Source organism: Lepisosteus oculatus (genome assembly GCF_040954835.1).
Source record: "Lepisosteus oculatus isolate fLepOcu1 chromosome 22 unlocalized genomic scaffold, fLepOcu1.hap2 SUPER_22_unloc_1, whole genome shotgun sequence".
NCBI lineage: Eukaryota > Metazoa > Chordata > Actinopteri > Semionotiformes > Lepisosteidae > Lepisosteus > Lepisosteus oculatus.
This window is the reverse complement of record NW_027167649.1, coordinates 1,156,002-1,170,915: the sequence shown is the minus strand read 5'-3', so window position 1 is coordinate 1,170,915 and position 14,914 is coordinate 1,156,002.

Genomic DNA, 14,914 nt, shown 5'->3' with positions numbered 1-14,914 from the left:
GGGACAATTATTAATTTTAGCAGTAAGTCACAAAATGATTCTTTTAATGGCCTTAGAATCCAACCATATGGCCTTAGAATCCAACCATGCGGTATACCTCAAACAACACACACACAGGTACTAATACACGAGGATACATTTATTAATACATAGAATGTGCATGTAAACCTAACAGATCTTATCGAGAGGGTTATCAGAATACAAAAGATATATATTCATGTAGTCACAAAGAGTTACATATATCAAGAGGACATACGTTCAGTATATCATTCGTTTAGACCGTTTTGTAAATGAACTTGGTTATAACTTCTAGACTAGATACTCGAAACAAGTACATAACTCTTAGGAATTAAATTGATATCAACTGGTTGGGATAACAATTGAATTCTCGAATTGTAATGCAGTGAAGTTGAATACTCATCCAATCTTTGGGGATTCAGATCTCCTGCGGGCACAAAGAAACAGATGCAGGCTTGTTGCTGTCCAATCCGCGCTCTCTGGCTCAGTGCCAGGCTGTGCTGTTCGGCTTGCGATGGTGCGCTGCTGATGCTCTCTTAAGACTGGCTAGTTAGTGTTGGCTTTAACTAGCAAAGCTGTGCTCAGGAGAAAAGATGACTGTGGGTCCCAGCAGGTCAGGAAGAGGACCGGTTCGTTCCTGATGAAGCACTAGTTCTGAATAGTGATTCAGCTGTCCACAGTTCCGACCTGTTCACGAGGCTTGCTGCTGATGCTAACCTCAGGTGGATCCTTTGGTTACTCGTGGCAACCTCCGCTCTCGAGTCTTAGAACAAAGCAAAGTTCTGGCACTCGGACACACTGGACGTTATGTGGTTGTCCGGGCTGAGTCTCAGGATGGTCAGGAGGCACGCTGCGAGAATGTTCTGCCCTTGGGAGCCTTTCTGCTCCTGGGCCATCCTGCCCTGAAATTGTCTCACACCCCTGAAATTCTTTTTCCCTGGAATTCTCCTAGGAGCTCTGTGTTGCCTGTTTTTACCTGGAGGAACTTCAGCTGGTTCATTGACTGAAAGTTTCATGGGCATCAGAGACCCACGTGGGTTACTCGGCCCTACCAGTCCCTGATTGGTTGATCAAGGTGAGATATGAGTCACTTACTCCTGACACTTAGGAATGCAGTCCAGACATCCATCTGGCACTCCCTAAACAGATAGGTGCCAATGGATGACCATTGATCATGATAGCCAGGCTTAGCTAAGTGCATCCCTATTTGGGAGCTGTCCCTTATCAAAAGAAAACATCTTTAAATCAGCCTGCATGAATAGCTTCTCTGTGGCTGCACCACAGAGATGAAGAGAGAGATGGGGCCTCACTGGCAAGGGAGCAGAAAACTTAATTCCTGTATTTTAATAAGCCTCGCCGCTTACCCATGTGTACAATGCTGTAATACAATTTTAAATAATTAAAAGTTTAAACAGTATCAACTAAACTCCATTAATCTAAGTATCGAGTGGTATTAAATAAATACAGCTTTTAGTATAGATTACACTTTTCTAAAATGTATTTAAAAAATAAAAACGATTAAAATCTAATCTTTCCACGTTTGATCCCAAAATCCCAAGAAAAATAAATCTAAACGGGGAGAAAGCTATGTTGAAAGTTTATTAAGATACTTAGAAGACAAAGATAATAATTCATGTTGCATTTGTCTGTGAATAAAAATATTTAGAAATATAAAAAGTCAATTAATTGTCCATAATATTGCTATTCTATTTTTTCAAAGAAATGTTTGTTAAAAGAAAAGTCACAGCACCAGCTGCATTTGAACACACAACCTGTGAGTTACTAGTGCAGTACATAGACCAGAGGGCTACTGGGGAAGTCATATGACAAGAGCCGAAACAGCCCTACACAGCCCTGTCACAGTACACAAATATAATTATATCATTATTAATTTCTTTAGATACGCGATTCCATATTATATTAGCAGAAAAGCTTAAAACTACCACTTTTTACACGCTATTTCACATGTTAGTTAAAGACTTTGATGCTTAAAACGTTTAGGGAGAAATGGAATACTGATGTGTATTTTTTCTTTAAAGTACCGATTCCTGGAATCTGACTGGCTGACACCCTTCTGCAGTGGTTCCATAATATCTGGTTTACGGAAAAGAAAGCGTAGATAAAAAAGCTTGGATTCTCATGTATCTGATACAAGTATCTTTTAATACAGTCTTTGCTGTGCTCTTGAGGATCCTTGTGATATTTTGAGCTGTGGTTGAATGATAAGTGTCGCAGTTTAAATAATTTTCGAAGTTAGAAATTATGAAACGCTCTGTTAAAAGCAAGGGAGTTTTAAGTCCGTTACAGTAAAGGGAAATGGCTGACAAAGTAGGGCTTGGACAGATTCCAAGTTCTTGTACAAATATGCTAAAGAAATTAGCAAAAAAAGTAATTCCTTTATCGTATTGGCTAGCTAATGCCCTGTCCTCGTTAGTTTGATCAACGAAATGCTGTGGTGTTTGTCAAATAAAAAAATAAAAGTATTTTCTTTTAAAATGACGGTTAGAAAGAATGTATACCAACGTAATACTTTGAGCTTACAGCTTGTCAAAAGTCATTCATTATTAATACTATTAGTAATACATTCGGTAAAGGCTTTGATGCATAAAATATTTCTGCATAATTAAAATATTTATGATAAAGGTAGGTTGTGTACTTTTGTCCAACTGAGCAATCTTGCTTTCATAAAATATACCAACTTTTTAATGACTGATGATTAACATGCTGTAACACACAGTTTAAATGTAAAAGCTCAAATGCTGTACGAGAGGTTAAGCTTTATTGGCTCCTCCTGGCGGTTTTACAAGGTGATTCCGGATACTTTCTGGCATGACGTCAAATGACGCGATGCACCATGTGAAACTGCGTCACGCCCACCGCGGTGTACCGCAAAATACTCCACACGTTTTGAATGGCTGCATCTGTAGTTACTCCCGTCGTTTAGCCGCGCTTCATTGAATTTCTTCACTTTGACATTCAGAGCACTAGGCAGAAATCACATCGCGTTGACACCAACCCCGGGCCTTCACGATGCTTTATTTTAATTAAACACTCAAATTCCCCTGGTCCTCACCAGTTCTAAACCAGCTGCTAAACACCGGCCGAGGCCGTCCGCCAGCCTTCCCCTCCCCCCTCTGGGCCCAGCCCCGCAGCTGGGGAAATCCACGGGACGGGCCTGGCACGTGTCCGCTTCACAACCCAACCCAACTGACCCAGCCCTTAGATCCAATCCTTATCCCAAATTTATGGATCTGACTTGCTGACTGCCTTTACTTACATTGTTCTAACATGCCAGAGGCTGTTCACCTTGGAGACCTGCTGCATACTACAAGCTTAAAACTAAATGCACGTGAAAGCAGAGAATCAGAGCTTTCATTTAATGTCTATTATCCCCAGTTTTAAACTCAGCATCATGTCTGCATCCATAAAAATTGGCGTGGCCAATGTTTTTGAATATTGACAAAATGGATGGCATATTTCATTAATATCGCCGAAATGGTGCATATTACGCATTTGTAAGAGCATTTGAAAGCAGAGATTCAGAGCCTTCATGCAATGCCCAATTACCGCTCTGTTCAGCTCAGCATCAGCCCTGCACTTCCTAAAATAAGTGTCCCCTATTTTTAGTATTGACAAAATGCATGGCCTGGTTTCATTATTATCTCCCAAACAGTGCATACTACAAGCTTAAAAAGAAAATGCTTGTACAGTAGCTTGTAGCAGAGAATCGGAGCTTTCATTTAATGTCTATTATCCCCACTTTTAAATTCAGCATCATGTCTGCCTCCATAAAAATGTGTGTCCAATATTTTTCAATATTGACAAAATGGAGGGCATATTTTCATTCATATCTCTGAAACAGTGCATATTACAAGGTTTAAATCAAATGCACGTGAAAGTAGAAATTCAGATCTTTCATTTAATGTCTATTAATTCCAGTTTAAAAACTCAGCATCATGTCTGCATCCGTGTGTTTCCAGTATTTCTGAATATTGACCAAATGGTTACTTCCCAGTGTGTGGTCCATGTGTTTTTTGTCGCTATGTTCCCCACTTCCTGACCTTGATTGTTCTTCCTCCCCCATTGGCCCATCATTACACCATTCTTTCCATATTACGTCATCATCAATTAGCTTCTCAGCCAATCACAGTGCAGTTTATTGAGTACATAACTTGGAGGCTTTCACTCCAATCTGGGGAGAGAGAGAGACATTCAGCGTGTGTAACACCCACATGTTTTATGTTCTATAAGGAAATAAAATCGCAGACCTCTACCTAGTGGCCCTGGGTGTTCATTTGACACAATGCAGAGGAAGCCGTCCACTACAAAGGCTCAACTCAAATTCTACCTGGCGTGCCTGGGCTTTTTCCTGCACCTCTATTTGCAAGCAGGCCAGATGAACTTTCAGCTGAATCTCATTTTTTGACCCAGTGGAGACCGGAGAGAACGGTTCAAAGAGAGGTAATGTGGCCTTGACGTCTGCCTCCGTTAAGTCTTTAGCCACCACCTACACCTCAATGTGTTCTTCCCTAGCCATAGCAGATTTAGCACAAGCCCCAGGATGACTGGCGTTGTTGCTCGCTAGTGCAAAGACTTCCAATTCCACCAATTTATCAATCACAGCTCTCTTGATGTTCCTTTTAAGAGCTTGCGTCGATACCTGAATATGGAAGTGATCAGCAATTTGGAGCAATTCGTCCTTCCTACACCTCTCCAGCTGCTCAAAGGAAGGCTCCTCCAGAAACGTTCGCAAATCGAAAGTAACCATAACTACCTTGCCAATTATTTGATTTGATTATTTTAAGGTGAATAAGTTACTGGTATGTGATAAGACACACAGGGTAAGGGAACTATAGTAGTGCCAAAGAAAAGAAAACAACAAATAAAATGGAACTGGCTAAGAAGGTGTGGGAAAGCTAACCTCACTACAAAATAAAACCCCAAGCACACGGTCTTCAGCATCTTCAAACACCCTAGCTAACCTTCACTGACCTCCCAAAACCATACAAGAAAACGGCACTCACTCGTCCTAAACTAGTGTTACTATTACAAAAATCAACTATGTGTGCAGAATGTACCCGACAACCTAAACTAACTCTATACACAAAAGTTCACACAAATACACAAGTGAACTAAGAATACAAATAAGGGAAAATGAGAGTAGACAACAGGAACAGGGTACAAAAGAACACAGAGGTTGATAACACGTTAGGGCAAGGAAATAATAATAATTATAATAATAATAATAAACTTTGTTTTATATAGCGCCTTTAAAGGTGGCTTCTCAAAGCGCTTTACAGGATGACAACAACAATAAATAAAAAGAATACACAATATAAAACACAATTACAATATACAGAGGAGATATGGATGGTGGTACTAAGAAAAGCAGAGGGGTGAAGAATGGAACTAGATAAGTAAAGGCTTTTCTGAAGAAGAGGGTTTTGAGTCTGGATTTGAAGGAGTTTAGAGAAGGTGACTCTCTGATATCCTTGGGGAGAGAGTTCCAGAGCTTGGGGCATAACAGGAAAAGGCCCTGTCACCCACACAATGTAGACGGGCTTGGGGGACAGTAAGGAGAGCAGAATTAGAAGAGTGAAGGTTGCGAGGTGGGGAGTAGGGTGATAATAGTTCAGAAAGGTACTGAGGTGCCAAGCCATGCAGAGCCTTATTGATGAGCATGAGGATTTTAAAGTCTAAACGGAATTTGACCGGAAGCCAGTGCAAGTACTCCAGGATAGGATTAATGTGAACACTTGCACTAGACCTGGTCAGGATTTTGGCTGCTGAATTTTGGACATACTGCAGTTTGTTCAGAGTCTATTTAGATACCCCAACAAGTAGAGCATTACAGTAGTCAATTTGAGAGAATACATACAGGTATGTGTTGATCAGCTTTTCAGCCACAGTTAATGATAGCATAGGGTGTAGTCTAGAGATATTTCTAAGGTGAAAAAAAGATGTTTTGACAGTATGCTGCACATGTGGGTCGAGCGTTAAGCCAGAATCAAATATAACCCCAAGGTTTTTTAATTTTGATTGAAGCTACAGAGTACAGAGCCATCTACAGATAGGGTTACAGGACTGGCTTTACGAAGTTGACGGGGAGTGCCAATAAGCATGACTTCAGTCTTATCGCAGTTAAAATGAAGGAAGTTTTGAGTCATCCAAATTTTTATGTCAGAGATGCAATTAGATAGAATAGAGACAGCCACATCAGTGTCAGGTTTGGTATGGATGTATATTTGAGTATCGTCAGCGTAAAAATGAAAGCTGAGGCCATGTGATCTTAAAAGCTGACCAAGTGGGAACATGTAAATGCTGAAGAGCAAGGGGCCCAGTATTGAGCCCTGAGGAACACCAGACTTAACAAGACCAATTTCAGACCTGTACTCATTAAGAGAGACAAAGTGACAGCGATCAGTGAGGCAAGATTTGAACCATTTGAGAGCAATGTCAGAAACTCCAAACACAGTCTCAAGACGAGAAAGTAAGATGTTATGGTCAACCGTGTCAAAAGCAGCACTGAGATCAAGAAGGATGAGTATAGAAAGAGAACCAGAATCAGAAGCTATTAGAAGATCGTTGGTGACTTCGACCAAGGCAGTTTCTGGGCTGTGAAGGTGATGGAAGCCAGATTGGAGGGATTCAAAAAGGTTGTTTGTCATGAGGTGGTTATGTAACTGAAGTGTGACAGCACGTTCTAGAATTTTAGCAAGAAAGGGTAAGTTGGAGATGGGGTTAAAATTGTTAAAATTGTCGAGAGCCATGTTAGGCTTTTTTGGCACGGGCGTAATGGCAGCAGTTTTGAGGACCGTTGGTACAATGCCAGTGCTCATGGATTCATGTATAATATTGAGGACAATGGGACAGAGAGAAGAGAAACAGGACTGAAATAAAGTGGTGGGAATGGGATCTAAAATAGATGTGGTGGCTTTCATGCATGTAACTAGTTTATTGAGGGATGCTGAGTCAAGAAGAGAGAAGCTGGAGAGAAGGGAACCAGAGAAGTTGGATGAGGAGGGAGAAGGTATGGAAATGATATGTGTAGTGGAGAGAATGTGATGCCGGATGATGTCGATCTAAGAACTAAAGAAATCTAAGAATGTGTTGCAAAGTTGTGATGAGTCAGGTAATGTGGTGGGGCAGTTTGGCTTGAGCAGTCTGTTGATGGTGGAGAAAAGATGTCTGGGGTTGTTTTGGTGATTTTCAATGATGTGAGAAAAGTAGGTGGATCTAGCAGGCTCTATAGTAACCTTACAGATGCAGCCATTCAAAATGCGCGGGCGATACCGCATTATTTTCCAGTACGCTTTACGCAGTCTACCGCAAGCTACCGGTAAATACCGCGAGTTACCGGTAAATACCGCTAGTTACCGTAAATTCTCCTATAATACGACAAGCAAAATAATAGTATCCGGAATTTCCGCAAGGTGGAGCTAATAAAGCTAGACAGATGATAGATACTTTTATTGATCCCGTGAGGGAAATAAAGTAAATCATTTTCATTTTAGGAAATTATTAAACGCTCGGTTAAAAGCAAAGGAGACTGTCTGTTATAGTGGACATAAAAACAAGAGTTCGCTGGCATTATATAATTATACGAATTACACGAATATAATTATATCTTATTAATTTCTTGAGATACGCGATTCTTTTAATACAGTCTTTGCTGTGCTCTAGAGGATCCTTTTGATATTTCGAGCTCTGGTTGAATGATAAGTGTCGCAGTTTAAATCATTTTCGTAGTTAGAAATTATGGAACGCTCTGTTAAAAGCAAGGGAGTTTTATGTCCGTTTCAGTTCTTTTGCAACATGAATATAATTATATCGTTATTAATTTCTTGAGATATGCGATTCCATATTATATTCCCTTTTAATCAAATTCTAAAAGTATGCTTGTTGACTCCGGTATCACGTTAGTTAAAGACTTCGATGCTTAAAATGTTTAGGGAGAAATGGAATACTGGTGTGCATGTTTTCTTTAAAGTACCGAGTCCAGCCATATACTGTATGTTTAAGTTCCAAAATTAATATCGTTTATGGACTTCACACGCGTTGCAGTATGCTCCTATTCTTTTTATGCTCAGGCACTAAGATTTCCCTTCTGCTTTGTGTAAGGATGGTATCAAAAGCAATCTTAAGTGGTGAGAAAGCTGTGCTCAATGTATTTAAGGGACTTAAAAGTAAAAGGAGATACTTCATATTGCTTGACTAATTTTAAAAACTAAGTTATAAATGCAGATGCTTCCTCGGTGCGCTGCTCTGGTACGCCGGCTCTTACACAGTGCCTGTCGGCCGTAAGCATTACAATATACATACCCAACACTGCTTGTACCCATCTGTCATGCAAATAAAACACCTTGAATTGAATTGAATTGAGGGGAGAAGGGGGGGAATACTAAAGCCAATACTGGCTCAATACCCTCAATGGGCTTTGACGTGGTAATGCGTTGGTTTAACAGTCCGGGTGTGGCAAGCTTCCAATGTCAACTCGACTCGATTGGAAGACAATGAACGTATTTTAGCCCTAAATGAATTAATAGCAAACATGGTTTACATAAAATACATTTTTCCAAGAAAGTTTATAATAATACGATCTATAGTTGAAATCTGAGCCTAAATATAAAGGAAAAGCATTTTCAGAGAGCAATCACGCTGTGTTTATGTAGAAAAAGCGATTAGGTTTATGAGCAATCTAATTACCTATTCGCTTAAAACGCTATATAAAATAAAGTTTATTGAGAGATGAATGATCAGTGTCGCAGTTTAAATAATTTTTGTAGGAGGGCTTGGACAGATTCCAAGTGCATTTTTGCAATTTACGTTGCATTGTCCAATGTTCTGTTGTAATACAGGCTAGAATACAGTTAAAGTAGTCTAAGCTTTATCAGCCTATTTAAAATAATTTTTTTGAATCCCCAGCGGAACACACTCCATAGGAATCAGCGCTTTTATACAGTATATCGCCTTTAAACACATATATTTAAACACGCGTTTACGATTTAAATCAAAACGCGATTCAAATCAATATAAATGTATATTTTGTAACGCATAGGTAACTATTCATTGTTATTAAAAAGACTTAAATTCGATTATGTTGTGATATTTAGAAATATACATTTGTTTGGTGCGAGTGAGGTTTTATTTAATCTCTGACCAAGGGAAACGTTTCATTTTTTCAAAGAAATGTTTGTTAAAAAATAAAGTCATAGTTCCATTGGATTCAATCACAGACCATGTGACATGGGAGTCAGGAAACTAACACACAGCGCCACCGGATTTAATAACGCAATAAAAACGCTATAAAATAATGTGACTAGGCACAGAAAAAGTTTACAGCACAGTACAATAATAAATGCTGACCATGACTTTAGAAGCATAAATTACCTTACACTCAATTTAAACACAAGCTGTCTTTCTGTATGAACCTCTAAGCTGGTTCATACAGAAAATGTAGAAATGCATTAGCCTGATTATGATTAAAAAACACATAATTAAACACGCGTTTGCGATTTAAATCAGAACACGATTTAAATCAATATAAATGTTTATATTGTAACGCATACTGTCCAGCCTCCATTTCTCTATAAAAATTTACTCTGTTGCACACACACAATAGAAGCAGGAACCGCTGTCAGAAGGGAAGAAGGTGACTATTCATTGTTATCAAAAATAACTTAGAATCGATCATGTTGCAATATTTTGAAATATAAAAGTCAATTGATTGTCCATAATATCGCTATTCTATTTTTTCGAAGAAATGTTTGTTAAAAGAAAAGTCCAGCACCAGCTGGATTCAAACACACAACCTGTGCGTTGTTAGTCACACACGTAGACCAGTAGGCTACAAGACAACTCACATGAACAGGGAGGCGAAACAGCCCTACACAGCCCTGTCGCAGTACACGAATATAATCATACCGTTATAAAATTCCTGAGATACGTGATTCCATATTATATTCCCTATTAATCAAATTCTAAAAGTATGCTTGTTGACCCCGGTATCACGTTAGTTAAAGACTTCGATGCTTAAAATGTTTAGGGAGAAATGGAATACTGGTGTGTATTTTTTTCTTTAAAGTACCAAGACCAGCTATATACTGTATGTTTAAGTTCCAAAATTAACGCCTTCACACGCGTTACAGTATGCTCCTATTCTTTTTATGCTCAGCTACTAAGATTTCCCTTCAGTGGTAAAATTCAATATCTACAACGGGCACAGTAAAGACGTTTACAGTAAGTCTTTCTACGACAGACCAACGGACCACGAGTGCCCCTGTCGGTCAACCAATCACGTAACGCGGTACCCAGTGTCATCTTGCGTCATGATACGCGACACCGCAGCCAATTACCTGCGGTACGTGTCTGTACCGCGCACTTTGAATGGCTGCATCTGTATATTCAGATATGTAATCTCTCCAAGCCTGATAATGTACTTTTAGGCCAGAAAGACGCCACCTACGCTCAAGTTTGCGAGAGGCTGCCTTCATGGATCGCAGCTGGTCATTGTACCAGTCGCAGGGGGAGAGAAGGAGATGGTTTGAGTTTTTAAAGAAGCAAAGGTGTCGAGGGTAGATAAAAGTGCACTGTCATGTACCTGTATTTTGTCCTCTAGAGGGTCAGAGGAAGAGAAACAAGATAAGGAGGACAGAACAGAATTTGCAAACCTTGGGTGATCAATTGATCGCCAGCTGCGGAAGTTTACAGTAATGGCAAAATAAACAATAAACAACAACAAACGAAAGTACAAGGAAAACGCAAACCAACAAAGGTATACCAAAGAAAAGTCAAGTGGGACGAAGTCAAACAAAAGGCCCCTTCGTCCTGAAAACCTCTAACTAATATACTGAATTATCTGTGTTCTGATTGGCTGAGAGTTAATTGAAGATGATGTCAGACTGAAACAATGATGTAATGATGGACCAATGGGAGAGGAAGAACAATCAAGGTCAGGAAGTGTGGAAGATAGCAACAAAACACACGTGGACCACACACTGGGACGTAACAGCAGTTGTCCTGTATCTCCAGCTTATATACTGTGTACTAGTGATATATATACTGTATATATGCTCCTGTGATTTATTGGTACATGCCCGGGGCAATAATCAGGATCAGCAACCCACAGGATCACAAAGGTAGAGCCACTACACTGCATCTCCTTCAAAAACCAACATATACTGTACAGTTATGTAGCAGCATAGTACTGCTTACAGGTCTCGGAGACGGTGCGCTGTCCCCGTTGACAGAAACCTGTGCTTGCTGCCAAAATTATCATATTTTACTAGAGCTTACATTTTGGATCTAGATCTGCAATCTGGCTGACAGGTCTTTTAAGAAATGACAAATTCTGGAACATGTCAAATGAGCAGGAAAAGTGTATTCAGTGATGTGTTTGCAGTGATCCTGTGGCTCTGCCCTCAATACTATGTGATTGATATATTTTATGTCATGTGTGGGTATTTGTCCCAGATATTAATCACAGGCAATGTCAACAGAACAGAGTTCCACACTCCAGAGTGCTTCAGAGTTCCATACTGCCTAAACATAAGCAGCTCTTGCATAGTAGATTATATCATAGCACAAAGGTAACAGCAAAACCGCACTACAGCATAACTGTTTTGCTTTTTTATTTAGAAAATAATTCTGTATTTTTTCAAACTTCAATGCATTTCAATTCCTTTTACCTTTTCTCAGTTCTGCTTTTCCTAACTTGTAAGGTTAATATCTCCACCTTGTGGTCATTGTTAGTAATGTCTTATTTTGAGGAAACTTTTTTATTTCAATTCTCTATTTGGTGATTTTATTTTTACTTATTTGAATTGTTCATTCAGCAGTGCTAGATTTTTTAAAAATTGAAGGCTACTACTATATGTAATTTAAATTAAAATGAAATGAAAGGAATGCATTTTTATGAGGAAAACAATGTTGATTTTCCCATGATAATCTTCCTTAGATCATGCATTTCATCATTAGGACACTTTGTGGGCTTGAACTACAAAGATTTTCCTGTTCTATGATACAAGGTAAATAAAAACAAAAGCATGTATTTTAATTAGATTTGTTTTTTTAAACATGTAATAATTTATTTTATTAACATAAGTGAAATAAAAACATTTAAAATAATACTTTTAGTATATTTAGTCCCTAATGCACAATGCAATGAAAATTTGTGCAACATGCACAGGTGTGTCTCAAAGGGCACAGTGCTCCTTACTCCAGAGTGCTTTGTAGTTCCATAGTGCCAAAACATAAGCAGCTCTTGCATAGTAGAGCACATAGTAGCACAAAGTTACCAGTGATACCGCACTACAGCATAACTTTTTTGCTTTTTCATTTAGAAAATAAAAACTATTTTTTTTAAATTCAATGCATTTCTACTGCTTTTACCTTATCTCAGCTTTGCCATTCTTAACATGGAGGACAATACCTCCACCTTTCAGGGCAGGTTTTCATTTCTCTAATAGGTGATTTTAATGTTATAGATTTGAATTCTGCATTCAGAGGTGCAAGATTTTTCATCCACGTTCAATAGAATTTTCATAGTAATGTAAGTTTCCTTAAAAAAATAAAATGAAATGATAGGAATACATTTTTATGAGGAAACCTACTGTATACTGACATTCCCATGATAATCTTTCTTAGTTCATGTATTGCATTAGAACACTTTGTGGGCTTGAGCTACAGTGATTTTTCTGTTCTGTGATACATGATAAATAATAACAAAAGCATTTATTTTATTTAGTTTTGTTTTATAAACAACACTTAAGATCTGATTTCATTAACATATCTGAAAAGCATTGCATAATGTAATGAACAAAGTATTGCTTACAATTAATAATAATAATAATAATAATAATAATAATTGCTTACACTTATATAGCGCTTTTCTGGACACTCCACTCAAAGCGCTTTACAGGTAATGGGGACTCCCCTCCACCACCACCAATGTGCAGCATCCACCTGGATGATGCGACGGCAGCTATAGTGTGCCAGAATGCTCACCACACATCAGCTATCGGTGGGGAGGAGAGCAGAGTGATAAAGCCAATTCATAGATGGGGATTATTAGGAGACCATGATTGGTAAGGGCCAATGGGAACTTTGGCCAGGATGTCGGGGTTACACCCCTACTCTTTTCGAGAAACGCCCTGGTTTTTAATGACCACAGAGTCAGGACCTTGGTTTTATGTCTCATCTGAAGGACCGGGCCTGTTTACAGTATAGTGTTCCTGTCACTATCCTGGGGCATTAGGACCCACATGGACCTCAGGGTGAGCGCTCCCAGCTGGTCCCCACTAACACCTCTTCCAGCAGCAACCATAGTTTTTCCTAGGAGGTCTCTCATCCGGGTACTAACCAGGCTCACACCTGCTTAGCTAATATCACAAAGGTAACAGCGAAACCGCACTACAACATAACTGTTTTGCTTTTTCATTTAGAAAAAAAAACGGTATTTTTAAAAATGTAATGCATTTCTATTCCTTTTACCTTTCCTTGGATTTGCCTTTCCTAACTTGTAAAGACAATATCTACACCTTGTGGTCATTGTTTATAATGTCTTATTTTGAGGAAACTTTTTTATTTCAATTCTCTATTTGGTGATTTTATTTTTATTTATTTGAATTGTTCATTCAGCAGTACTAGATTTTTTGTAAAAAATTGAGGGCTACTACTATACATAATGTGAGTTTATTTAAAAAATGAAATAAAATGAAAGGAATGCATTTTTATGAGGAAAACAATGTTGATATTCCCATGATAATCTTCCTTATATCATGTATTGCATCATTAGGACACTTTGTGGGCTTGAGCTACAAAGATTTTCCTGTTCTATGGTACAAGATAAATAAAAACAAAAGCATGTATTTTAATTAGATTTGTTTTTTAAAACATGGAATAATTTATTTAATTAAAATAAGTGAAATAAAAACATTTTAAAATCATACTTTTAGTATATTTAGTCCCTAATGCACAATGCAATGATAATTTGTGCAGCATGCACAGGCGTGTCTCAAAGGGCACAATACTCCATACTCCAGAGTGCTTCAGAGTTCCATACGGCCAAAACATAAGCAGCTCTTGCAAAGTAGAGCACATAATAGCACCAAGGTAACAGCAAACCTGCACTACAGCATTAGTGTTTTTTCTTTTTAATTTAGAAATAAAAACAGTATTTTCTAAAATTCAATGAATTTCTATTCTTTTTTCCTTAACATAGCTTTGCCCTTCTTAACATGGGAGGTCAATAACTTCACCTTGTGGTCATTGTTTGTAATGTCTTACTTTGAGGGCAGGTTTTTAATTCAATACTCTAATAGGTGATTTTAATGTTATAGATTTAATTTCTGCATTCAGCAGTGCAAGATTTTTTTTCCCCAAGTTCAATGGAAATATCATAGTAACGTAAGTTTCTTTGAAAAAATAAAATGAAATGAAAGGAATACATTTTTATAAGGAAACCAATTCCCATAATAATCCGCCATAGATCATGTATTGCATTAGAACACATTGTGGGCTTGCGCAACAATAAAATTTCTGTTCTGTGAAACAAGATAAATAAGAACAAAAGCATTTATTTTAATTAGTTTTGTTTTATAAACAATACTTAAGATCTGATTTCATTAACATATGTGAAAAACATTGCAAAATGCAATGAACAAAGTATTGCTTAAAGGCCTTTGAGACAGAGTACTATGCTTTTTGACACATACCTGTGCTTCCTGCAAAACTTACCGTATTTTACTATAGCTTACATTTTGGCTCCAGATATGCAGTCAGACCTACAGGTGATCCCAAAGTATCCCAAACTATCCCAATGTATAGCAGGGCTCACTTCTTCGTTATCATCGTTCTCTAAATATGATTTGACTTCTTATTGATTCTCCAAACTGTA